Here is a 23207-nt window from a genome sequence, read left to right as displayed (position 1 = left end):
TAATCTTCTTCAGTGTGCATAATTCAGTGCCTCTATTTATACAGGGTCAATAACGGCGCCGGCCACGTCCTTGCAGTCAGGTGGGATTGGGGGAAGGAATGTTAGTGTGTAACCTTTGCTTTTTGGAGACCGTGTTTGCCTCTGCATCTCCACAAAGGTTACTGGGAGGGATGTTTGTTAATGGGGAGGATCGTTGGGTCATAGGATTCACTTTGATAAGCGATTAGACCATGATAAACAATGATTTGTGAGATATATACATGCTTATATGTAAATATAATATTTTCATTTGATATGAACAATTTCTATGTAGAGGAAAACTATGCCGACACTTGAGGTGACGAACCATTCAAAGTTTGTTGAACAAATACCTAAATGTAACATTCCTACAGCTGTCAGGACGAAAGCATGTGTTATTATATTTTACTCATTTGAAAAGAAACAAAAAACTCGATTGGTTGGGACATCATAGAACACTCTTATTCTTATGCCGACACTTACAGTGGCGAACCATCCAAAGTTTGTTGAATAAAGTGAACCTTTCGCAAGTCCACACTTGTAGTGTCGAACCATTCAAAGTTCTTCCAATTACAAAAATAAAGGTATATAAGAGGTGTTCTGAAAAAAAAAATGTTAAACATAAATAAATCATGAATCAGAGCTTGTGTCGACACTCACAGTGACGAACCATCCATAGTTTGTTGAAAAATCATACCTACATCCCACCACTGTAACGATTGAATGTGCAGTCACACATATTTTATAGATTAGAAACAGTAGCATGAAACGAGCTCACCAATTGATCCGTTAACCCTGACTGAGCAGCCACAATCCACCCTCGGCCCCACTCGTCCGCTCTGCTATAAAAAAGCACTCAGGAAAAATAAAATAAGCGCGCGACCCAAAAAGAATAAAAAAAACTGTTCGGGCTTTCTTGACGCACTGCCCAGGAGCAAGCGTCAAGGTCGAAGGATCAAACAGAACTAACCGATCGCGGCACTTTTTCAGTTACTCCAACCGAACTCACCGATCACGCCACTTTTTCACTTACTAGACCAACGCGCGACATGTTTGATCCTGCCCTCGTCGCTCACCCCGGCAAAAGCAAGTGTCAAGGTCGAAAGATCAAACAGAACTAACCGATCGCCGCCTTTTTCTACTTTCTTCAACCGAACTCATCGATCACGCCACTTTCTCACTTACGAGACCGACGCGCGACATGTCTGATCCTGCCCTCGTCGCTTGCCCCGGGAAAAGCAAGTGTCAAGGTCGAAAGATCAAACAGAACCAACCGATCGCGGCACTCCCTCACTTTCCTCAACCGAACTCACCGATCACGCCACCCCCTCACTTACGAGACCGACGCGCGACATGCCTGATCCCGCCCTCATCGCTCGCCCCGGCAAAAGCAAGTGTCAAGGTCGAAAAATCAAACAGAACTAACCGATCGCGGCACTTTTTTACTTTCTTCAACCGAACTCATCGATCACGCCACTTTTTCACTTACGAGACCGACGCGCGACATGTTTGATCCTGCCCTCGTCGCTTGCCCCGGGAAAAGCAAGTGTCAAGGTCGAAAGATCAAACAGAACTAACCGATCGCGGCACTTTTTCACTTTCTTCAACCGAACTCACCGATCACGCCACTTTTTCACTTACGAGACCGACGCGCGACATGCCTGATCCCGCCCTCGTCGCTCGCCCCGGCAAAAGCAAGTGTCAAGGTCGAAAGATCAAACAGAACCAACCGATCGCGGCACCTCCTCAGTTACTCCAACCGAACTCACCGATCACGCCACTTTTTCACTTACTAGACCAACGCGCGACATGTTTGATCCTGCGCCCTCATCGCTCGCCCCGGCAAAAGCAAGTGTCAAGGTCGAAAAATCAAACAGAACTAACCGATCGCGGCACTTTTTTACTTTCTTCAACCGAACTCATCGATCACGCCACTTTTTCACTTACGAGACCGACGCGCGACATGTTTGATCCTGCCCTCGTCGCTTGCCCCGGGAAAAGCAAGTGTCAAGGTCGAAAGATCAAACAGAACTAACCGATCGCGGCACTTTTTCACTTTCTTCAACCGAACTCACCGATCACGCCACTTTTTCACTTACGAGACCGACGCGCGACATGCCTGATCCCGCCCTCGTCGCTCGCCCCGGCAAAAGCAAGTGTCAAGGTCGAAAGATCAAACAGAACCAACCGATCGCGGCACCTCCTCAGTTACTCCAACCGAACTCACCGATCACGCCACTTTTTCACTTACTAGACCAACGCGCGACATGTTTGATCCTGCCCTCATCGCTCGCCCCGGCAAAAGCAAGTGTCAAGGTCGAAAGATCAAACAGAACCAACCGATCGCGGCACCTCCTCAGTTACTCCAACCGAACTCACCGATCACGCCACTTTTTCACTTACTAGACCAACGCGCGACATGTTTGATCCTGCCCTCATCGCTCGCCCCGGCAAAAGCAAGTGTCAAGGTCGAAAAATCAAACAGAACTAACCGATCGCGGCACTTTTTTACTTTCTTCAACCGAACTCATCGATCACGCCACTTTTTCACTTACGAGACCGACGCGCGACATGTTTGATCCTGCCCTCATCGCTCGCCCCGGCAAAAGCAAGTGTCAAGGTCGAAAAATCAAACAGAACTCCGAAAATTTTATAGCAACTTCTAATAATTCCTTCAGAAAAATAATGCAAGAGTTTAATCAGAATTTTCTGAAACGATATAATTTGATTTGATTCAGGAGTTTCAATGTAACTGTACGTATCGCATTGATTGGTCTAGGTATTAATCCTGTGATTTCCCTTAGAAAGCGTCTAGTGATTTTCTTCAGGATTCCTCCAAGTATCCAACCAAGAATCTTTCCAAGGATGCATTAGGATTGATTTCAGAGATTTTTCAGGAATTCAACTAATGCTTACATCAGGCTTTATTATTATTTATCTATAAATACGTCTAAAAATACAAAAAAAAAAACATCTGCCGAATTCAAAGGAAATACCTCAATATATTGATTTTTAGATTACACAGTTTCTGCAAGGCGTATAAAAGGTCTAGAGAAATTCTAAAAGGCGTTCCTAAAAAAAAAATTCTCAAGTTTTTGCGGAAGAAATTTCTTAAGAAAAACCTGGATGAATTTTCAAAACATTCTTGGGAAAGTACATGTAGAAATCTCTAGATGATATTCTATAGGAATTCATGCAAATCATACTTAAATGGATTCTAAGAAGAGCTGCTGCGTAATTTATTGTTACAATTTTAAAGGAGTTTAAAAAAACCCGCGGATTGATTCTTACATAAATCTTTGCAAGAATATGGGTGATCTGAATGAAAACCTTAGATTATTCGTTTAGTTGTTGGTGTTATTTTAAAATATTCGTAGAATGTATGCCATCAAGAATCTTTTTATGAATTACATTTTTAATGATGAAGAGTACAGTTAAATGTTCAGTCAGTAGACAGCTAACTATAGCAGTGAACGGTCGCGTTGAAACCGTTCTCGTATATCCCTTGATTATTCTTCGCGTTGGCGGTAATAAATTACCTCTTGTCGGTTTATTTTCACTCCAACTTGAGCCATTGCTAATTAGTGTCTGCTTGAGTAGTTTTGTTACTAGCATTTAGAGCGTAATATCAAACATTAATTGTGTTGTAGCCTTGAATCAAGCTTCCGATTTCAGAGCTCTTGAGGTTGTCGATTGCCGAGTGCTGAGGACGATCTTCGGCGGCGTGCAGGAGAACGGTATGTGGCGGCGAAGGATGAACCACGAGCACGCCCAACTCTACGGCGAACTCAGTATCCAGAAGGTGTCTATAGCTGGAAGGATACGCTGGGCAGGGCATGTCGCAATAATATAACGTATAACGATATTCACCTCTAGTACGTAGTAAACTGATCAATCTCGTTCGCGGATGATGATGGTTGTAGACGGTGTCGAGTTGTCACCGAACACGATTCTTCTTCGGCTTTTATAACGGGTCGCTCCACCGTGAACATGGTTGACCGGATAGAGCGAGATGGTCCATAACGCAAGTTTCTGCAGGGATCCATTAGTGATCCTTGATAAGCGGACGTAAAATGGAATGATTTGGCAACAGACCAGCAGTGCTGAGTTTGCTTGGCGTCGAGAATAATATTGTAACACGGACATGACTTCATCATTGCTAAAAAGTGTATTTTGTTTCGTTATAGATCTTTGAGCTACATTTTCAGACTAATAAACAGAAGAAAAAATCAGCAACTAAATATCGCATTGACAAAAATTAAAAAAGGAAAATATTACATATTTTAACTCTCACCGAAATAATTTCAACCGGGTTACATTACTCCTCAAGAGAAGTTCAAAACAAACATAACGCATATTCGTTTGGCTCACGCTTTGACAGCTTTCGCTGCTCGATTGGCTCACACTCTGACAGAAATGTCAGCTTCCGCATATCTCTCTTATAAAGGATCACTAGGATCCATTATCGATGAAAGATGATGGTTGATGCCTGGGAGGAAGGCGCAGATACTACACACGAAATATAACACAAAGTTATTTCATACTACAAGAAAACTCCAGCTTGCCAACGACAATCAAGGCAGACTTTATGAAAATCGCTAGTTTTCTTTTGCTGTGTGCCACGGTGTACTATATTAATAAGGTGATTTATTCCGAAATCTGACAGCTACTTGACGACGTCATTCCTGTCTATCTCGAACAAATTTTTGAAAAAAAAATGATCTAGCGGTCCGGATGGTATAGGACCAATGCACAAGTTCACTGATTTGACGTTTGAGCGGTGCCATATTCACTGGTTTCCATGGTTACGTAAATAACACGGCACAGTCACATGTATACAACCAAATTCGATGTTTACACCAGTAAAGAGCCCGCCTTGTTAATTTTTATGCCGTGCTGTGTACCTTCGATCGTTCTGAACAAACATGGAAAAAAGGCCAAAATTTTCTATGCATTTCAATTTCGTTTTTATTGGAAAAAGTTAAATGACGCGTATTTGAAGACTTTATATTCAATCAGAATAAAAGGTGCTATCGTGACATTACTTTTGAATAGGCATGAATTGCTTTTCAATCGATATTTTGTCACATTTGATAAAATGCAAAAATATGTTTTGATCGATTACGCGATTTTATCATGTTTGTCCAGTTCGTGACACCAGAATCAGCAGTTCGTGACAGCAGAATGACGTACATAAAATTGAACTAAGACTTTTAACTAAGACTAGTTTCAATTTTAGACAAATATGATGTTTTCAAGACTTTTCACAAATTTAGCTTTGAAAAGAATGATGCTATGAGCTTCAAAATTGGTAGGAAAGTAACAAAGTTATGAAGACTTTACTAAAGGTCATATTACAAAACTTGAAAATTTACCATCAAAAAGCTTGCGCCACCTCTAAGCCTTAATATTTTTGGCTCAAAATTTCAGGTTTCCATTTTTATGTGATTTGAATTCAACAGAGCACACGAATTTTTGGTTTTGAGACATTGCGAAAAATAAGCCGCACCCTAGTGGACATCCATTCCTTCTATGTCTACTTTTAATTAGCAAATTGATTTCCTGGATTTACCTAAAATATGCTAAGTAAATGAAAAACCGAATTGAGTACTCTACCATTTAATTCCACTAGAGTTTGTATCCTTTGGCAGATAAGCGTATTGCGACCTCAACTGTAAGGCCGTCTGCAGTGTCGTGTACTAGATTCGACATAAAAAAAATTCTACTTAATCTTTCAAAAGTTCAGTTTTCTCTCGCATTTCCTCCATAAAATTATTGGTTCTGTTGAATCGGATACTGGGATGTTCAGCTGAAAGTTCTACTAGAAATTCTTCTGTGAAATTGTTTACATAGTTTTTCCAAAAAAAATATTACAAATTGTTTAGTGAAGTTCATCAAAAGTTTTCTAGAAGTTTTGATTCAAATCCCCGGATTCCTTAACAAATTTTCAATGTAACGCATAAGTTTCCCCTAAAAATAAAGTTCATTGAAACTTTACATTACAAATTTTACCACAATAAATCTTCGGTACTGCTCTTCAAAAAAATAGGGCAATATTTACGCGTTATGCTTCTACAGTGCAATAAAACATTAAATAAACAACCCTTCAAAAAAAAGTTTGTTTAGAATTTCTGGAGATAAGGTTTTACATCAATATATTCACCGCAGTATTATGAAACTTGCGAGTTCATACGAAATATTATTTATAATTTTAGTTTCAAATACTTTCAGTAAAAATTCCATCCGTTTCAAAACCAATAATTTTCTTAAAAGAACAAGAATTTTTGTAGTTAAATCAGATCACATTTTTTCCGAATTTAATTTAAGCTGGAAATTTTTAGTAGTAAAATACCGTTTTTATTCATATGAGGGACACTCAAGGCCTGAGTGAAGTATAAATCCTCCAAAAGCATATAAACCAAATCGTTATGCATGATTTCTTCGCGTTATCAACTCTCAAAACAACTTAACTTATGAACAGTAGATGAAGATTTTGATTCGGCAACAATAATATTTCAAAATAAACATAAATGTGTGAGCTTCTCATGATTCTTATTCCGGAAGTTTCCTCATTTTTGCCTCATATTTTGGACACTTTGATTCGAATTCCGAATAGCTCATGAAAATCATAATTGGAGAAATCAAATCATTGATTGAAATCATCAAACCATTAAAGAGAAGTCTAAGGCAGCTGGACATTATAAATTTTCATAGGTTTCTATTGAAAATGCATTATAAAATGAGCCTCGAAAGTGAGAACAGATGAACGACAAAAACTAAAACATTTCGTGTGAAATGTTTCCCATACAAAGTGCAGTGTCCGGAATTTGAAGCTGTCCGTAATATGAATCAAAACGGTATCTATGAAATTATTAGATGATATCTCTTGACAGAGAATCCGATAAAACTGCTTGAAAAAATTCATTTCCATTTTTTCCAGCTCAAACAACAGCTAACATAAATAACTTTCATGACAAAAATTATTTTGAAAAATGCTTTGCAATCTGTATGTTGACACTTTTGATCATAGATTTACTTTTGAACACTGGGGTTGACATTTTGAAAGATACACAGATGTATAGTTCACCAATAATTTGAATTAAAATATTTCAGTTTTAAATATAAATCTAGGGAGTTGAGAAGTATCCAAGAATACTCAAAAATTTCATTCCAAATTCCTGAACGCATTTCTTCTAGTGATCCTTTATAAGAGAGATACGCGGAAGCTGACATTTCTGTCAAAGTGTGAGCCAATCGAGCAGCGAAGCTGTCAGAGCGTGAGCCAAACGAACTTGCGATCTGTTTGTTTTGAACTTTTCCTGAGGAGTAATGTTATCCGGTTGATATTATTTCCTTTTTGAATTTTTGTCAATGCGATATTCAGTTGTTGATTTTTTCTTCTGTTTATTAGTTTGGAAATGTAGCTCACAGATCTATTACAAAACAAAATACACTTTTAAGCAATGAAGAAGCCATGTCTGTGTTACAATATTATTCTCGACGCCGAGCAAACTCAGCACTGCTGGTCTGTTGCCAAATCATTTCATTTTACTTCCGCTTATCTCTCATATAAAGGATCACTAATTTCTTCAGCAATGCAGCAAGAAACTGCTTGAAGATTTGACTTCAAAGTTTGTTCGAATTTATCCTTATATTTTTTTAATGAGTTCTTTGGCAATTCCATCAACACAGGAAAATTTAAACTTCGAGAATTCTTTCAGATGCACCTTGAACCCTTATATTTTGAATATTTAAAAATTCAACTAGACAAAATTAACGAATTTCGGTAAAAATTTTACCATATTTTCGAATAAAAAGACATAATTCGCCTATTTCTTCAAAAAAAAATCGTTAAAAACTCTTCAAGATCCAATAGAAATTTCGTCATTCACATATCTTCAGTCATTTATTCCAAAATCATATTACTGGTAGGGTGCCGGTACCGATGGTTGTAATGTACCCAGTGCTGTAAACATTCGACACTTTGCGCGACGTTCGTTTCGTTGCTATGGTCAGCAGTCACAGCACGAGCTTTAAAATGAACGTCGATAAACACAAAAAAGTGTCAATTTAATGTCGTCTGACACGATGACATTCATAAGTTTTGCATAGAATTCAGACATCGGATCATTAACAACATGAATAGTTTGATCTTGCATGTTATGTCGAATGTGACACACATACAGTGAAAGCAGAACAGCAACAAACAAAGCCGTAATGTTTCCTAGTGAAGCTATGTTGGTCAGTGGCATTCAATTTACATTTTTCTTTTCGACATTCGTTTGATCGCTCGTGTTGAGAATGTTTAAGGGAAGCGCTGCCGAACATCAGCGAAAACGTGTCGACTACCGTGATTGCTTACACCACTGAATGAACCAGTAGATTGGACTATGGGATGAAACGTACATTTTTAGATAAAACCAACATGTGTTATTTTTGGTGGATAGATCGCCTCTAGTTTAATCGATTTGCCAAATTTCAGCTTTTTACTCTATCAAAAAGTCTTATAAAATATTGAATTTACGCAAAAAAAATTGCTCCCTTGCACCAATAGTTGCCGTCGTGTTCCAGTAGTGGATCAACAGATGGAAGCAATTTTTAAAATGGATGTAAAAAAATGAAGAAAAGTCCCAGAGATAATCTTTAAGCTTCATTTGAAAGATATTAGTTCCGAGGGAATATTTTTCCTATCTAGTAAAGTTTAAAATCTTCCTGTTGGCGCCAAAAGATCTCTGTTAAGACATTTCGTTGTTTTGTTATGATTTTTTAAAGCTTAGGTAGTCCACTAATGGCACCGGCGTTCTAACTTATTTTGGTACCCTTTCTGTTATTTTTGTTTTGGGATACTTTTCATAGCTTCACACGATTAACCCCTCTAAATATTTCTAAACGATATTTTTCAGTGATTCCGTTGAAAATTATTCCAAACTGAAACAATTCTATGTATTATAAACATAACATATTATTTTAAAATGAAAACATGTTTCTGAAGTCTTATGAATATCCCTGAACGCACATTCCGAGAAAAAATCTCTACACTCTACATCTCTAAACTCATACTATAGTCCGGAAAATCCTGTTAAATCCCTTAAAGTATATTCTAGATAGTATTAAAAATTAGTGGGCGTTGCATTGCTACCCAGTAAGCCGTTTTATAGTGCTATGAAGATGAGAATCAAAGTGACAGTTTTGTTTTTACTCGGTGTTCAATGGTTTCCCGGTAAGTTTCTTGAACTATTTGTGTATACAAACACGTCAGAACTCTTGATAAAAAACGGAGTGGGACAAATTTAAATCCTTTGACCCGTTCTCCAGCTATTTCGTGAAATACAAGCACCATTCCATTTTTATTTATATAGATTATATCTGCAAGTCTGAATCGGTTGAATTTTTTTTTAGGAATCACTGGAGAATTTTTTGAAGAATTCGTTGTAAAAATGTTTAGTAATTTATAAAGGAATTGTTTAATTTGAGAAAACCATAGGACAAATTTATGTGAAAACCCTGAAGTAAAAGCTAATGTTACCTGTTGAGGAACTCTGAGAAGGATTCCTGCAAGAATTAATGGTGTATTTTCAGGATTTTCATAAAAACTTATGAAGCGTCTACATAGTACATATATAAAATATTGATAAAATACGCCACACTTTTAAGGGAGAGGGAAGTTTAGGAACACAAGGTGAACAAAGTAAAACAATTAAGTATTCATACAACAATACCATAGTACTGCAGTCACTCTTTGCAATTTGCGAACTTTTCGTTGCCTTCGCCTTCCGAATATCGAACCACTACGGCAGTAACCGTTCACGCTCTCGTGCGCAGCGAATTCATCGTGCACAAACAATCACGACCATCGAACGAATGAACTCTTGTCCCATCAGCAGTCCTCATTAAAATGTAGGTAGATAGTTCAGCTCTCGGCAACCACTTGTAGTCAACGATTAGTAAACTCAGACTTGCAAACCTGAATGGTGAGAAGTTTGTATGCGACGAGCCGAGTCAAGCACACCGACAACTAACAGGCCCGTCGTGGTCGCGTCGCGCGTATCGTCAATTCAGTCTCGAGTGAACCTTGAACCGTTGCGGACGCTTTATTCTATCCACTCCTCAGTTCGGGCTTGCATGTGCAATGTGCAACTCGCGCGTGGGAATTCCACAAGTGCGTATTGGAACGATTCGTAGTGCCATTTGATTGTGAATTGCGCTTAGAGGTTACTACGGTAGATGGGAAGTCGATGTGCAATCTGTTTGGGATGTTATAAGTGTGATACTTCATTCAATCGTCCGTTCGGGGTATAGTAACGGCGTACTTCCAAGAAAGTCGTTTAGTACACAGGGTAATGTGAATGGTAGATTCGAGTGCACATACTTAGTTTCTTCGAAGTTGCTGCATACGTGTGTGAATGGAAGTGATAAAATAAAGTGAATGGGTGGAGAAACAACCAAGAAGCAACTGGGGAGCAGCAGCAAACATATTTGAGTAAGATCCCCGAAAAATAAGAAACAAATTGCGACCCGTGGAAGAGAGAAAATCCAAACGACGAACGGACCAAGATTCGGTCCCAAAAAACGAAAGGCTCAGAAGTCGCTGCACGGCAACAACAAAAATAAGAAGAAGCGGGAAGAATTGGAGATATCAGAATCGAGAAGGTCCGCGCGTTTCTTCGCTTGTCGGTGGAGAAGAAAACCGATAAAAGCCGATAAAAGTCTCTTAAGTGGAAAAGTATAAAAAAAAGTTTGATAAATTTAGTGATTTCGAAATGTTTGTTTGAAATGCATCGTGAACGAGTGTGGCGTGAAGAAGCACAAAGTTAATACGGAGAGCTGGGAAGAAACCAGTGATAAAGTAGCAGGGTCAGCGAAAGAGTTGTCGATGCGTAATAAGAACATCAAAACAACGACAGACACCAAAGTAAGTATAAGGCGGTTTCTTGGGTCCCGGGTTCGGGTTCGTTGATCTGATTTTGTCGCACTCCTAAGTATTTCGAGCTAATATCTAGTATAATCATCAATCACCGATTAAATCCCGCACTCCTACTACAATCCGTGGAAACACGTGTGACGTAACGCGGCAGGTATGACTCGGCTCAAGCTGAAAGTATAGCGACAATGCACGAATGTATGGACGGAGTGTTTCATGTATTTTTAAAATGTGACCATGTAGCAAAACAAACGAATACCTGAATAATTCGCCCGGTCTCTGACGAACAATTTGTGTTTGTCAGAGGTTCCCAATTGGTTTAAGGGTGTGCAGTTGGGAATCTCATTTATCAATATTATAATCATTCAAAATTATTCATAAATATTAAAATGGATTAGTGACCAATTTATCAGAAAGGTACCGTAAAACGGGGTAACTTTAATAGTTCTTTGTCTTGTTTTTTTTTTTGAAAATTTTGATATACTGTCTTGAAGATGATATCTTAGTTATTGATTGCAGCTGAGAGCATAAATTAAAGTATAAGTATTTATTTTGAATGCAGTTATCATTATCTCCAGTTTAGGGATTACTTTGATAATAAATATGTTAACAAATGGAAATCAACAAACAAACTACTGTTTGACATCGTTACAAATGCAACTTCAAGTTATGTATTGAAGTACACAATTTTTGGAGAAAAATCGGTAACAAAAAAAAATAGTTGGTACAATCATGACAAAAACAAATATAAATTTATGAGAATTTGCAAAATACAGGTCGGACTCGATTATCCGAAGTATCGATTTTTTTCACTCCGGATAATCAAATCCTCCGGATAATCGAATCAATAAAAATATTAAAATCTCGGGTAAAAAAACTTAAATACCGTTAAGTCACCAGTCACCGTGCGGCCTCCATTGACCGTACACATATACAAATTCCTACAGAATAGTCATACAATTTTCACAAATTATTCTTTTGTCAGCAAAATAAGATAAAACTGATGAAATGAAGTAGCTTTTGTCACAAAGTATTTGGAAAACCCTAGTTTATGTAGTCAAAATCATGTGAATTCTTTTTGAAAATGAGATTTTTCAACACTCTTAGTAAAAACGTCAGAAATTCACATTTTTCATTTTAACGATAGAGTATGATTGTTTTTCAAAATTTCAACAAGTTTTCACTATGGATACTATTAGTAAGATGTATTTAATCATATGAGCAGTGAGATTTTATGCAAATTAGAATTTTTTATTGTGTTTCAGTCGAAACCCAAATGCACGGTGAATGGATCCTTTTCAATATGTATGGTTCCTATTACCGTACATTAGTGAAAAAGACATGAAATTATTTGGTAATGTTAGATTTATAGTTATGTCGTCATTAAACTACTTCATATTTAGTTTTTGAGTGAATATGGAATGGTTTGGGCAATACAGTCAAACCTCCTATAACGATTGTAATGAAAGAATAACTATTTAGCCAATTTTTAAACTTTTTCTGGTTTTTATTGTAAATGAAGGTTTGACCACTCTTAAAAATGAGTGCGCACACTACTAGCAACATAGTTGCTCCATCAACAACGTTTTTTCAAGATACAAATTTAAATCATACGCACGGTAAATGGTGACATAGAACGGTACGAGGTGACATGGCATTTTCAAACTTAATTTTTGAGTAATTTTTTGTTATGTATCACTAGTTTTAGATTTTATCCTTAATTATTATATAATTGCACGCTACGTAGTGAATGGTACGCTTCAAATTATTTGGAAAAGTACAATTTTTTGAAGTGCAATTTTTTTAAATGCACGGGTGAATGGTAGCTTGACGGTAGTATCTTTTTTTTTTGTTTTTATGATGCAGTGGCTTAGCCAGAAATTATTTCTAGGAACATAAGGGGTTTTGAGAAGAAATTGTTTTTTTTATTTACTGATTAATTCAAACGACGCATTTTCCAATGTTTTAGCATAAAGCAGCATATTCACATTATGATATCCTCTGTTCTGCTTGAGTTGTCCTTGAGTTTCCCTAATAAGAATTCACAAAATATACATACATTACGTGGTTAAAAGAGTTTCTCAGTTCTCAGTTTCTCAAGTTTAGGGTTTATTTTGTTTTCCGTGTCCCTTTCGAAATGTCAGATAGGAACAACTTCAGTGTTAGAAAGTTGGGCCCCTGTTTTGGTCAACAAAGTGAACATTAAACATAATCAAAAGTGTCAAGGTTCTAATTGTTGGCCAGTCACGGTAGTAATTAAACAGAGGCTGCCAAAAACAATCTACTTTATTTAAGTCTGCTGTTCAGATCAGTCACAAAAACAACAATGAAAAACATATCTCGAAGGACTTCCCACACACTGAAATGAATTTTATTGTAGAAACTACTGAATCCATGGTAAAATTAAGAACTGCACCAACGATTTTCAACCGACTACATTAATCTGTTAACTCTACCATAACATAGTCAACATCACTACACAAGAAAATTTCTTCTGTTGATTTAACCAGAGTTGTAGTATTTTTGACTAGAAACATTCTTCATTTGAGAAGTTTAGCATCATACTTTTGACCACACTGTGTTGTACGGTGGGTGTCACGGTTTGAAATATAATGCTTTGTAGTGGATGCTACTATGGACATAGTCAAATTTACTGCACTGCTCAGTGATTTTCACCAGATTATAGTAAACTTAACAGATTTTTGTAGTCGGTTGAAAATCATTGGTGCAGTTCTTAATTCTACCATGGATTCGGTAGATTATACAACAAAATTTGTTTGCGTGCATAAAAACAAAACATTCGAACGTGCGAAACACACTGCACGAAAACAACACTAGCGTTTCTTGAATATCTCCCAACACTTATTTGGACCCATCTTCAAAATCAAAGTTTAAATATGATGTAGCCGTTATTTAAGCGGAAAAGCGGATTTTTTCATACTTTCAACGTCAATTCCTCCTGGAGGACGACCATTCATTCTATGTCTTAAAAAGTAGACACCATTCCAATCATTATTTCTATATCTTAAAAATCACAAAGTGATTTCTGTCAAATCCTATACTCAGATGTTTTGCTGAAGGTTCTACTATAAACTTCTCTATAAATTCCTTCAAATAGTTAAAAAAATAATTCAAATTCTTTTGCAAAGTTTATCAAAAGTCCTTCAGAAATATTTTCAAATTGCGTCAGAAATTCTTATATGTTTTTTTTTTGTTCTGTTTCAAATCCATTGAGAATTATCTAATAAATGCGTTTACAAAATGATTCTTGCCTTCTAATCTTCAGACGAATTCTGTTTAAAAACCCCAGTAATACTTTTGCTTCCTAAATCAACATAGCGGAATCTATGGACAAACATTTAGCAAAATAACTTAAAAGAGCAAAGAAATTTGTTTAAATCAGCATAAATAAAGTTGTAAGTAGCTTCCTTAAAACAATTGTTTAAAAATAGAGAGGGGTTTTTATCCTGTAATCAATCACATCTAGAGAAAAGATTTTAAATAATCACTTATTTTTAGTTTGCCTATCTGTTGTTTCTCCTTAGTTCGCTTGACGCTTTCTTGAGGAACTTCGTTTAAAAAACTTTTCATATTCCAAAAACCAACACCTAAAAAAATGTAAAGGTATATCCAAGAAGTTTTTTAAAACAGCGTAATTGAAAACCCAGCAAGTCCTAGTGGAGGTTCATCAGGAATTCCTCAACAAATTTTCAAAGTAATTCAAATTTTCCTCCAAGATTTAATTCAGTGAAGTTTAACCATGAGTTATTTTTGGTAATATTCTTAAAAATAACCGTCAATATTTTCGCGTTGAACTTCTACAGTTCTACCCGAATAATTCAAAATAGTCCCAGAAAAAAAGTTCGTTTGGAATTTCTGCAAGTAAGAAAAAAATGGTTTCTACTTCGATCTGTTCGCCATAGTATCATGAATCTTCGTAGTTAATGAAAAATATTTTCTAAGATGTTCGATATAAATACCTTCAGTAAAAATTAGAGTAAAAAAGGATGAATAGGAAACAAGAATTTTCGTAAAAAATCTGACAAAAAATAGATATTGATATGCAGTGATTCGTAAAGCAATTTGTAGATACATATCTAAATATATGTTGAGGTATTCCAGGAGTAGTTTCCGAACCAGGAATGGAAAATAGATAGATTTTGAGATGTTATATATGAAAGTATCCGGGAATAAACATTCGGATTTTTTTAAGGGTAATTTCAAGAACCTAAACGAACACCTGACTAAATTTCTGGAGTATTATTTGAAAAGTTGAAGCATGAATATCAAAATCATTTAGTAAATCTGTTATTTTTTTTTAAATTCCCTTGAGAATAACTAGTGGTATTCATGGAAACAAATCTTTGGATCTCTAGTGAATTTTTCGAATCTATCCTAGGATGGCATATCGAAGGAAACAATAATATAATTATCTGAACAGATTGCTCGGGTTACTTCTAAGTATTTTGACGAAAAAAATTTTGAAAGAAGTTTCAAACGTATTCCGCATGAAACTAACATTTGCAATTTATATGGAATAAGTACCTAGAGAATCTTCCTGGACAAATATTTAAAAGAATTTCTGAAGCATTCTCGGTGAAGATTCTTCGATATTTTTTTTTGGTAGGCTCAGAAAGCCTAAAGAACCTATTGAATAATAACTACTAATCCCGGAAATTATTTTCCTTGAGAATACCAGGAAGAACTCAAAGACAACTGATAAAGGAGTTGTTGGAGAAAGCACTGATCTGGTTTTAAAAATTATTCCGATGTTCTTTGGGGACTGACATTCTCCATATAAATCTTACGTCAATTTATCAAAAAAAAAACACAGAATGTTGGCTATACAAAGCTTATCACCTAGCTTAGCTACTCTCAAAAAATCATACAAAAATATTTTGAAATTTTATACAATTATATAATTTTCCTAAAGATATATTCTGTGATTATTTCACAGATTCCAAGCTTCTTCCTGAACTACATATCAATAAGAACTACTAAATTCTCGAAGAATGTATCCAACAATACTTTCATAGAATTTTCAACGATAACTTCCGAGATTTCCTTTGAAAATTTTGAGACATTCAGAATATCCTCCAAAAACTTTGTTTAAGTTTTCTTAATGAGTTCAATCAGAATGTTTCCTAAAACAATCTAGTAGGATCTCTAACCTTCTTAAGAAACGTCTGGAAATCTACCTACAAGATATAACTTTTGCAACGTCAGAGACGAAACTTCTGAATCCTTGAGAAAGTCTTGGAGGATACATTTCTGGAATACATTTTGCAAAAATCACAAAATGACATCCTCCAAATGTTACTCTAATGAATTTTCTGGAAAATCTTAGGCAAAATCTCTAAAAAAAATGTGTTTAAAATCAACTCTCTAGGAGTCGATATTCCATTTCTCGACATCAAGCATTGCTGACTTCGTTCCTAATTGATTTCGAAATACGATCAAAGCAAGCGAAGAATACATCGTATCTGCATCGGTCCATGATCAACAATAATTCGCAATGATATCAATAAGCTTGATAAATAGCAGCAGTGTTGGAGAGCCCATTATATAAATAGCAGCAGTGGTGAAACCCATTTATCTCGCTCATTTACCATTGAAGGTAGGTGCTTTACTTTACTGGCATGAAAAACAATCCCCGAACATCCTAAAGCAATACGGCCCCAATTTTGGAGCTTGTTTTGATGGGTTTTTGTATGCAGAGTTTTAGCAGTAGACGATGAACAGACTCTTATATCTTATGTTGCGGATCATCATTGTTACAGAGATCGATAAGTGAGAGATACTCTCAATTTTCTCAAAATCCAATCCCTTCTCTTTATTGAATCAGTGAACCTTAAAGAGAATCCCAAAGGATATATGTTTCATGACTCAATATATACGTGAGATTATGACTCAGTGTAGGAATAACTGTTGAAATTACTGGAATGAATATTGTAGCATTCCCAGGTTAAAACACTAAACAAAAATTTTGCAGAATCCTTGAAAAAATAACTTTGGAGATTACTCCAAAAGTTTTCTGTAACCCCGAATGGAAAACCCCTAATTTAATTTCAGTAAAAAATGGGGCCTTCATTAGCATCGGCTCGATTCCCGATCGGTCCAGGATCTTTTCGTAATGGAAATTTCCTTAACTTCCCTGGATATCAAGTATCATCGTACTTGCCACACGATATGCGAATGCAAAAATGGCAAATTTAGCAAAGAAAGCCCTCTCAGTTAATAAATGTGGAAGTGCTCATTAAACACTAAGCTGAGAACCTGGCTCTGTCCCAGTGAGGACGTGATTCCAAGAAGAAGTTGGAGACGCCTGTCAGAATGCAGACCAGTGAGGAAAAGGGGAAGGAACTGATAATGCCTTAAACTGGCTCCCACAGTAGACCGGATATACCCCTGAATCTACTCCAGTTTATGCGGGAAGGTGTAGGGTTGGTAAATTTATGAATGAGAGGCTTGCTGTTAGGTTAACTTGGATTGCTTGAAATATTACTCCAAATTTGCGTAGCATCTTCTGGAGGAAGTTATGTAGGATTTCTTGGAGGTTTTCCTGGTAAAATTTCTGTAAATAACAAATGCATCATTTATGGACAATCCCTAAAACAATTCTCTATGGTCAAGTGTATCCCTTTGATGTTTAACCCCAAACGGCTACTCACCAATGTATTACGTTTGGGAACCCCTTCCCGTATGGAGTACAATAAATGTAACCTCTCTCTCTCTCGGTCCCTTCTTCTGGTGGACGCCGTTCTATTCAAGCGTACGAGAGTGGGTCGCCGCGAGAGGTTTACCGCGCGACTCGACCGGTTCTGCGGCTTACCTTTGCTTCTCGATGATATGTATTTGATGGGTGCGGTGTGATTTTCGGTCGCGCTCGTGCCGACGTGTATGTGTGGCGCAGCGTAGCTTAAGTTACATTCGTGTATTTAAGTCGCGCATCAGCACATCGAATGCATATACGCATCTGATTGGAATCGGATATGGACCTTGGAGATTCATATTTTGTTTGGACGAATTGATTCAGGTGTGGTTTTCTTTGGATAGGAGCTAAAATTAAACGTTGTCAAAACAGATGGTTAGTGAAGGTGTGATAATTGCATAAAATGGGAAAAAATCACTGAAAAGGCAATAGGGAATCAAAAGGCAGCATTGGTGAAAAAGCACGAACTGCTACAATGTTTATGATTTGATTATAAGAATTTAAATAGAACCATCGTTTATCAATTTAACGCTAACAATCTTGTGTAAGCAGCCCATAAGACCAATAACGATTCATATAGTTTTGGTAAATAGAACATGAGACATATAGGCGTTAGATGCCGTAGCGGTAAACGGACACTTATTCAGCAAGACCAAGCTGAGCGTCGTGGGTTAGAATCCCACTGGTCGAGAAGTTTTTGTTCGTGTTGCAAATTTTCTCGACTCATAGGGCATGCAGTACCTTCGTACCTGCCACACGATAAACACGTGCAAAATGATCAATTCGCATAGAAAATTCTCAGCTAAAAACTGTGGAAGTACTCATTGAACAGTAAGCTGAGAAGCAGGCTTTGGCCCAATTGGGTACAGGATTTTTTGTTTGGAGAATTTCTTCAGGCATTCCTATGGTTCTCCTACTGATTATCTAAAGGATTCCTTAAGTTATTTTATAAATTTCTCCAGAATTCCTGTAGGAATCCTTCTAAAAGTCATTTCTTCAGGAGTTCTTCTGGGATCTCCTTCAGGTGTTTAATCGGGCCTTTGTTTAGGAATTTCTCGGTAATCTCCCCTGGAAAGTTCTTAGGAAATGTCTTCAAGAATTTCTCTAGGAGGTATCTCCAGAAATACTATCAAGAATTCCCACGGGAATTTACCCAGGAAGTTCTTTGGCAAATTCGTCCAGTAATCTGTCATGAAATTGCGCTTGAAATTTCTTCTGAAAAATACAAGGAATATTTCAAGGTATTTCTCCTCAAATTCCTCTAAGAATTCTTTAGGAAATTTTGCCAAGAAACCTTTCCTAAATTCTTATGATAATTCCTTTAAAAGTTATTCCAGAAAATCTTCCGGAAATTTCCCCATGAATTCGCACAGAAATTGCTCCATGGAATCTTTCAGAAGTTTCTTAAGTAATGCTCCTACCTCCAAATGCACCTCGAGGAAGTTCCTTCGGATGTTGCTTCCGAGCATCTGGAGGATTTTGGCAGAAACTTCAGGAGCTGTAAGATTTTGACGAACAGATAGTGATTAAAGAAATTTAATAAGAATAAGAAGTTGAAACATGGCATCAGCTGTCAAACAATATAACCATAATGTCTAGTGTGAACGGGTTTCGTGATACAGTTGTATCACGTTGCTTATATTATGATACACCTCCGTAGTCTGAACAAGGCATAATACAAGTCACTGAAGACGGTCTTTCAGGTGAGGTTTAAATACTCGTAGGGGAATTAGGGGTATCATGGACATATTAAGCAAATGATTTTTTTAGACCATAAAATGGCATTTTTTTGAGGGGGAGTCTTGTCACCACTTTTGTGGAATCTCGTAGCAGATACGCTATTGAGGCAACTCAATAATAGCGGTTTTCCAACATATGGATTTGCCGACGACTATCTAGCTCTGATAGTTGGTATGTGCATAAGCACCCTATTCGACCTGATGCAAAGTGCTCTTCAGGTAGTCGAGAGTTGGTGTCGCCAATATGGCCTTTCGGTTAACCCGAACAAAACATCTATTGTTCTTTTTACGGAAAGACGAAACCGCGATGGAATTCGACCTTTACGTCTTTTTGGCACTGAGATTAATGTGACTGATCAAGTAAAGTATGTCGGAGTTATTTTAGATTCCAAACTTTCATGGACACCTCACATTGATTTCAGAGTCAAAAAAGCTTGCATGGCCTTCGGTCAATGCCGGCGAACCTTTGGTAAAACTTGGGGCCTCAAACCCAAATATATCAACTGGATTTACACAACAGTTGTTCGACCAATATTGGCATATGGATGTCTTGTGTGGTGGCAAAAGGGCGAAGTGAGAACAATCCAATCAAAATTGGGCCATCTCCAAAGGATGTGCTTGATGGCGATGTCTGGTGCGTTCTCTACAACTCCCACAGCAGCGCTCGAGGCCCTTTTCGACGTTGCGCCACTACACATATATCTTAAACAAGAAGCACTTTCTTGCTCTTACCGTTTATGGGTACTGGATCTACTGGAGAAAAATCCAGTGAATCGTAGATCTACACACACTTCGTTGCTTCCACTTTTGGTGAATTGGGACGAAATTGTCCTTGCTCCAAGTGATCTCACAATTGCTTGTCACTTTCCTTACAGGACATTTATCACACAATTCCCTTCACGGGAAGAGTGGACGTCTGGCTATTTGGAAAAAAGTATATCAAACAATATAGTATGTTACACTGATGGCTCCCTTCTTGAAGGTAGAGCTGGTGCAGGAGTATATTCTCGTGAGCTAAGGCTGAATCAGTTTTACTCACTTGGTAGAAACTGCACCGTTTTTCAGGCGGAAATATTTGCCCTTATGTGTGGAGTGCAATCAGCACTTCAACAGCGCGTAATGGGTAAAGTCATATACTTCTGTTCAGATAGTCAAGCTGCTATAAAAGCTCTCGCTTCGGCCAACTCAAGGTCGAAGCTTGTTATCGCATGTCGAACTCAAATTGAGGAACTGAATTCAGTCAACTCTGTAACTCTTGTATGGGTACCTGGCCATTCTTCCATCGCTGGAAATGAATTGGCTGATGAGCTAGCTCGCGATGGAGCATCGCATGACTTCATTGGCCCTGAACCGGCTATTCCAATTTCGAAGTGCTGGGTGAAGCTTCAGATAAATTCTTGGGCGGCAACTCAGCACAAGCAATATTGGAATAGTTTGGAGTCATGTCGTCAAACAAAATTGTACATTACTGAGCCATCTCCAAAGGTGGCGAAGTATTTAACAAATCTGTCAAAGCAGAATTGCAGTCTCTTAGTCAGAGCGTTGACAGGCCACTGCCGACTCAACTATCACATGGCAAATATTCAGCGTGCTGACTCATTTGTGTGTGATAGTTGTAACTCCGATTATGGAACTTCGTATCACCTGATATGTAACTGTCCAGTTTTTGCGCAAATGCGATTCCAATTACTTGGTAAACACTTATTAAGTGAAACTGAATTCAGAAGACTGAATCTTCAGGACATTCTGTTATTCTTAACCCGCTGTGGTAATGAGCTATAGGCTCTCTTTACGCTCATGCGTTTTGCAGTGTCCTTTTTAGGGCGCTGTTCGAACCCATTGTGGTATGGAGCTACATGCTCTCAATTCGCTTATGCGATTTTCCCTCTTCAAGGGACCCCACTCCTATTTCCTCCCATCTTTCCCTTTCCTTTCCTCTCCCATCGGGTAGATGATGAAATAGGCTCAAATATGGCGATGGCACAAATCTCCCAACTGGTGGGGAACGTGCCTTTGGAGCCGGCCTTCTGATACCTGATAATACATCAATAGGTGTGAACTGGGAGACTATAATGAATAAACATTTGAGTATGAGTTCTTTATTGAATTTAACAAAGGTTCTTCAAATAATTTTGGCACAATTCTATTCACTTGCTTCGTGTTGTTGTATGGTGATCAGTTGCATGTCTCCCACTAAAATCTCTTCAATAAACCATTTTACCGAACATAACTTGGTATCAAGTCTATTTGTATTATTGTCCATGGTTAGCCACTTTGAACTTCCAACTTGTCAACCTGAAAAAATAGGCACAGCATTACAAAAATTCAAACTTATTTTCTAATATGGATTGCCTGAAGACCTGAGACTGAAGACACGAGTGAAAATTTCGGACATTTAATAACTGTTAACACAAAGCTTGCTTTGATTGAACTATAAAAAAATTATAGTGTTGCCAAGACATGTCAGAAGGGGGTGATTCAGAAATTATAGCAAGCTAGCGTAAAAAGCTGGATACCACTAAGGTCGAACTTTTGCCCCACCTTACTCTACAGTATGAAGGAAGCGAAAAAATCATCGACATAGGGAGAGATATCGAGATGTAGAACATCGAGATGTGGAGAGTCGACTGTATTAGAAAAATACAACTTCATATGCTGAAAACTTGAAATATCAATTCATATATAACTAGTTGTTGACTAAAGAGAAAGTAAACAAAGAGAGCCTGTCAATGTTAGATAGGCCCGCAAGAATTTAATGGTATACAGTCATGAAACAAGGGAAATGCACTTTCGAATGCTACATCAGTTTAGATCCATCACGACTCAATTGTTCTCTCAAAATAATTGTTTCCAACTTCTTTTCGCATCACGCAAACAATATTTCGTTATTGTTTCCGCACGAAACAAAGCACCATAATCATCTGCTAATAATGGTTGCATAATCCTCACGTAGAATAAGGTCACGCAGTCTTCAGCAGCAAACTAGGTATACCCTGATCTGCACGCACGCAAATGAAGCTTGGAATGGTTCATACAAAAACCTAAGAGCTATAAGGTCCATGTTTATTGTTCATGACGAAGCGAGCCATCATCACTCATACCACTATCAGAACGATTGGGACAACAACTTGATTCACTCGTTTTGGCTGTGTTTTACCTAGTAGCAGCACTGTTTGTCTGATGAACCACTGCTGAACAGTCACGAGTTGCTGCTGTCTCGCGAAAAAGCCGGTTCAGTCAACCGGTGATGGATGTATGCGTGCCAAGTGCTCAGTAGATACCTGGACGACTCAGCGATGGAAGAGATGAATCATCCAAAGTTGTTGACTCCGGCACCTCAAACTCGTCATCAATCGGTGAAGGTTGTTGGATGTGTGATTTCCCAATTTGCTCAAATCATCGACGTCATCTCGCTGTGAAGAACTCGTAATTACCATAAGACTATGGACAAGATTTCATTCCTCGCGGTTGTCCGTCTCCTTATCGGTGGAATTTATTTTCGTCGCAAAAACGAGACCAAATTCATCTACGAATAGCCCACTTATCAACGTTGTCCTTTTTCTCGTCTTCTGTTTGCCTCGACGGCTAACGGTTATCAGCTTCATGCGATCGACGGAAGAAATGATACTTGGAAAAGGCGAATAAGTGCAATTCCACATTCCGAAAAGCGAGTTCATGTTTGCCTTTTCTTTGGACGGTGTTTGGCGTGCATTAATCAATTTCCGGTTCCTTGTTAAAGATAAAGGAAGCCCAATTGCAAGAACCGGTATTTTGGGACTCGCAAAATTGGCATTGGTTCCTGAAATTCCTTATTTTT

General features: G+C 37.7%; 1 protein-coding gene across 4 annotated transcripts in view; it reads left to right on the top strand.

The window, feature by feature from the left end:
* Positions 1 to 10065: 10065 nt before the first annotated feature.
* LOC5563777 (vascular endothelial growth factor receptor 1) overlaps positions 10066 to 23207 on the top strand; it is a 161714-nt gene continuing 148572 nt past the window's right edge. For all 4 annotated transcript variants that reach the window (XM_021846337.1, XM_021846338.1, XM_021846336.1 and 1 more), the window contains exon 1: positions 10066 to 10930. The gene's annotated coding sequence lies outside the window, so the exon portion shown is untranslated. The remainder of the gene's footprint in view (positions 10931 to 23207) is intronic.

The sequence above is a fragment of the Aedes aegypti genome, chromosome 2 (assembly GCF_002204515.2).
Source record: "Aedes aegypti strain LVP_AGWG chromosome 2, AaegL5.0 Primary Assembly, whole genome shotgun sequence".
NCBI classification, from domain to species: Eukaryota; Metazoa; Arthropoda; class Insecta; order Diptera; family Culicidae; genus Aedes; species Aedes aegypti.
The sequence above is the reverse complement of the archived record's forward strand: the minus strand, read 5'-3'. Positions and strand labels throughout refer to the sequence as shown.